Here is a 5,469-nt window from a genome sequence, read left to right as displayed (position 1 = left end):
GTAATAACGTTTAATAAATGTTGCTTACTGCAAGTTATGGATGATTCTTTTACGACTTCATTACTTTCGGGCTTACCTTAAGGTATTTTCGCACCCGACATCACAAAATACGTCTGAATAAACGTTGTCGGACAGCAAATAGAGACTTAAACATTGCTTAGAAAATAATTTTCATTTTTAACCTCGTATATAGTACGCACTAAGGATTTTGACCTTTAAATTTTGGGGGGGAATTGCTGATTATACTCGGGGATTTACGATAATCATAAGAACACAAACACATTAATCATGGTCTACGACATTTCTCCTCATGGCAAATTAAAAATTTCAGTTACACGGGATCAAGTCCTGTACCAACTTGTGAGCTCTGTCATCAGCACAGCATCATATTGATGCTGAGCTAGCTTAGCACAGATGTCCAATCACTATGGATGACCAACTTGTCAGGACTGCTACTCTCAAACTGACCGTCCAACATCCAAGTTTCTTAGCAATTGGATTACATGTGCATGCCACAAAGGGATCTTTCATAAAGTCACTCAACAGGCTGCAAGAAATAGCAGCTAAATATCAATCAAATCTTTCCCAACTATTTTAAAAGAAGCAATACATTGGATGACATGGTCCAGAATGCTCTGTACTTCAGGAAAAGACAGGTTGATCATTGCAGAGATACCTTCAATCTTAGGTTTGCTCATTCAAAGCTGAACTAGGTTAAATAGCAACACCAACTATAGTTTATTACTAACTCTACTAACTTCCTATGACTAACCAGCAGCATTCTCTTCTTCAAAAAGTCAACAATAAAAAATCTTAAATTTTATTGCATGAGTTAATTTCTTTTTAATATTCTTTTTATGACTTAATATTTGCAATCCTTCCCAGACTTCATTTTTTTATATTACATGATGCAATATTTATAATTTCTTTTTCTCTTTCTCTTTATTAATTTTACTTAGTAGAATATGGCTATGCTGAGGGCATTGTCGTCAAGGAATTTAATCTATCATATAGACTTTAGTATTTTTCAGGAATTTATTTCATTGCTCATATGAGATATTGGATTCAGTTTTTTGGCACAAGGCCAGCAGGTTCTGGAGTTCGTGATAAGTTGATTACATCAATCCCCAGTATTCAACTGGTACTTGTTTTATCAATGCTGCAAGAATGAAAGGTAAAGTTGACCTCAGTAAAGCTTGAACTCAGACCGTAAAAACAGACGAAATGCCACTGTGAATTTTTCCCAGTGTGCTGATGATTCTACCAGTTTGTCGCCTTGTTCTTGTGAGATATTAAATACAAAGTAGATGGCATCAGTGAGAGAAAGATATAATTTAATCAGACATTAACATTGCTGGGATATTTGAATGTAACAGCTTTCACTCTGCACCGATATCAACCTACACATCCTTGTTGAATACTACCCACTTGAATTTAAAAATCCCTAGCAATACATTTGACTCTCCTCCCTCTTTTATACCATACACACTAACATTTTCATAAGCTAATTTTCCTCACTCAGCTTTATCCTTTACTTCCAAACTACAGAAGGTAACATGTTGTTAAAAGCTTTTTCTATATTTCAACAATTACAAAATAATGTTGCAAATTCTGAAGTTGTTTCATCAGAAATGTAGCAACTGCAAATAAATTCCCTGGTGCAAATCCAGACTAACTTTTAATCATCAATTTTATCATTGTTTTAATGTCCACTTTGCCATGCTTGCATGGGTAAGATGGAATTAGCTGAGGTAAATTTTCTACAGCCAAATACTCTTCCTGTCATCACCCCTTATTTGTTTCCATGTAGGGTAATAGTTTCCCATGACTAGACATGTTTTTCCACAGAAGGCTAGAAACTAATGACACCTCTTGTTTGACAGCAACACTCATTTACAATTATCGCATAACATCAAGATTGTAAGGCACAAGCACACACACATGTATACATTCATATATACATATTTATATATACATATTACAAGCTTCTTGCAGTTTTCATCAACCAAATCCACTCACAAGACTTTGGTCAGCTTAAGGCTATAGAAAAAAAAACACTTGCCCAAGTTGTTACTCTGTGGAACTAAACCCTAAACCATGTGGTTGGAAAACGAAGTTCTTAACCACACAGTCATGTCTGTGCCTGAGTCATGGCTGAGCCTCTTTGACCAGATTTTTCTCAAATAGTTTGTGTAACATAAACAACACAGAGCATAAGCAGGTTTATTGGAGTGCCAGATAAAGTGTCATAGTATGGTTAGGGTTATTAGAGTATTGGATGAATCACTTGGCAATAATTGTTCTGACACTCTAAGTTCAAATCCCTCTCTGGTTAACTTCACTTTACAACAACAACATCATCATCATCAAACATCTGTTTTTCATGCTGCACCAGTGTCAATCTCAAGGTTGTGATTGATAAAGTACCAATCCTGAATTGGGATCAATTCTTTTTTTGGTTCTATGGGTAACTTTGCTATGGAACTACTCTAACAGGAAATGGGAATGTTAGGGTAGGGAGGGTTGTTTTTTATTATTATTTTTATTACCATCATTATTGTGCTGCAGTAAATGTGACATTTTACTTTGCTTAAAAGACATGTTTAAGACGATATCAATCTCCAGTTGAATTTCAGTCAATATAACTCACTAATTTATTCTTTGTTGGTCTTGTCTAGTTTATCACAGCTTAGTAGCCAAGAAAAATTAACATTATTGGCTCAATGGACAAACCTTTCTTCAGAACTTCTACAAGAAATGTTGGGTGAAAAGAGAATGTTCATTTTTTCAGTTTGATTAGGCTCAAACAAAATCTTAACAGGAACCTGTGCTGGGGGCATGTAAAAATCACCTTTCGAGCATTGGGCCACACAGAAACAAAGTGGCCGATGCCAGTGTCACATACGTAGCACATAAGAAGCACCTCTCAAGTGCTGGGCCTCACAGAAGCAATGACAAATGACCAAGGCATTTGGCAATATGTTGTGCTTGAGGAGACCCATCAAGCCAAGTGAAATCATAGTTGTAGCAAATACTGTTGTCATGCAACTGGCACTCATGCCAGTGGCATGCAAAAGTACCCATTACTCTCTCAGAGTGGTTGGCATTAGAAGGGCATCCAGTCATAGAAACCATGCCAAATAAAACAAGTCTGGTGCAGCCCCTCAGCTTACCAACCCTGAGCAAAACGTTCAACTCATGCCAGCATGGACAATGGATGGTAAATGACGATGCTTCAATTTCTAACTAATAATCTACTAATTTAATGTTTCACTGGAATCAATTTTGTAGTAAACCTGAATTTAATTAGATCAAGCTGTTAGGACTGATAAATGAACAAGACAATTTATTCTGACCCAGTTCTATTCTATTTATTCATATATTCATTTAATGGTGGGGAACCCGAAGCTAACCTTGAATATTTAACAATGACCTAATTAGCATTTAAGTGAAACTAACATTCATCATCATTTAACATCCACTTTTCCATGCTTGCATGGGTCAAACATGATTTTACAGCTATTTGTCCTTCCTGTTATAAACACTCACCTATTTCCAAGCAAGGTAATATTTTCCTTTAGCTAGACATCCTTTTCATGAAAGACTGCAAATGAAAAACCTCACTTATATAATGAATATAATGATGTTGCTCATCTACAACCATCATATGACATTTAGACAGGGGTACATGGAAACACAAAACACACACACATGTATGTGTATATATATATCAGGCCATCAAGTCATTAAGAATGAAATGTCCAATTTTGAACTGAACGTTTATTTTACTTTATCTCAACAAAAAGCAATGCAGTTAATCAAAGTATGTAGCTAAATTATCAATACAATGTTACCATTTTATCAGTAGCTTATTTAAGCTGGCAGCAAACACTTCTGTAGAGCAAGAGGTGATGAAATCACAAAAGGCTGTTTTTGCATCTTCTTCAGATTTGAAGAAAGTTTTTTTTTCCTTGCAAAAAGTTATCTAATGCCTGGAAAACATGATAGTCAGTTGGTGCAAGGTCTGGTGAATATGGTAAATGACAGTATTTCCAAGTTCAGTTCTTGTAACTTGAGTAGCATTCTTTGTGCAACATGTGGTCAAGCATTGTCTTGCAAGAGAATTGGCCTGTCTCTAATGACCAATCTCACTTATTTAATTGCAAGTTCATTCATCATTTCATCCACTTGGTTGATGTATATATCTGCTGTAATTGACTTACCCGGTCTCCTGAAGCTGTAGTGGCTGACACCAGCACTGGATCACCAAACAAACACCCTTAGCTTTTTTGGTGAATATTCTTTTTGAATTGTGTTTTGGTACTTCATCTCTATCCAACCACCATGCAGAACACTTGCTTTTGTTGAAAAGAATCCATTTTTCATCACACATAACAATACGATGCAGAAATGGTTCATTTTTATGCTGTGACAGCAAAGACCAACAAGTTTCAAGATGACATATCATTTGATGCTTATTCGGTTCATGTGGTACCCACTTGTCCAGCTTCTTTACTTTACCAATTTGTTTCAGATGGTTCAATACAGTTGGAATTGAAACATCAAACATTGCTGCTAACTCACGCATAGTTTGAGATGTATCCGCTTCCACTACTTTTTCTAGCTCATCATTATCCACCTTGGTCTCAGGTCTACCACAGGGCTGATTTTCAAGAGTAAAGTCACCAGACCGGAACTTCTCAAACCATCAACATTCTGTGCACTCATTCACCACATCTTCATCAAACACTTCAGTGTTGTTTCTAGCTGTCTGGGATGCATTGGTTCCACAACGGAACTCATATTCATAAACAATACGAATCTTTGATCTATCCATGAGTTCACAAAAATCGATTTACAAGAGAAAACTCACAATAAAATCAAACTCCATGAATTGCATTTCAGAAAGTGATGTAACTCTTCAATGTTGTAAAACAAACAATTGTCAGGATAAAACATTTGAGTTAACAACTGTCAAACTTGGTGCATAAGAAAATCAGACATTTCAATCTTAATGACTTTACATATATATATATATATCTTATATAAAATCCATTCTGTCTGTATGTGTGTGTGTCTTCTTGGATCTCAGGCATCCTCCATTCGATTGTGCTCAAATTTGATATGTAGATATCGATGGTATCAGGGCATGTATAAGTCTTGAAAAAATTACAAAAATCGATTCCAGGTGAGAATGTGATCGATAAAGCCGTTTTGTCTTGCTTTTCTTCCGTCAACCTGTACATAACTGTGCCTTCCATTTTTGTTGTTTTTGTACTGCTTAAAGGCACGTTTTTTTCCTGCCAAGCTTACTGTTTAAACCATGTTTGTATTCTCCCAGTCAACAGCCTTGCATATTGTGTGAATAAAATCGTTTTTCTTCTTTTGCTGGTGTCTCAAATTTAGGTTAAATCAGTGTTTCTCAAAGGGAAGGCCTATGGGATGGTCGGACAAGTTGTTTTGAGAAAA

This window comes from Octopus sinensis, unplaced genomic scaffold (assembly GCF_006345805.1).
Source record: "Octopus sinensis unplaced genomic scaffold, ASM634580v1 Contig11718, whole genome shotgun sequence".
Classification (NCBI taxonomy): Eukaryota; Metazoa; Mollusca; class Cephalopoda; order Octopoda; family Octopodidae; genus Octopus; species Octopus sinensis.
The sequence above is the reverse complement of the archived record's forward strand: the minus strand, read 5'-3'. Positions refer to the sequence as shown.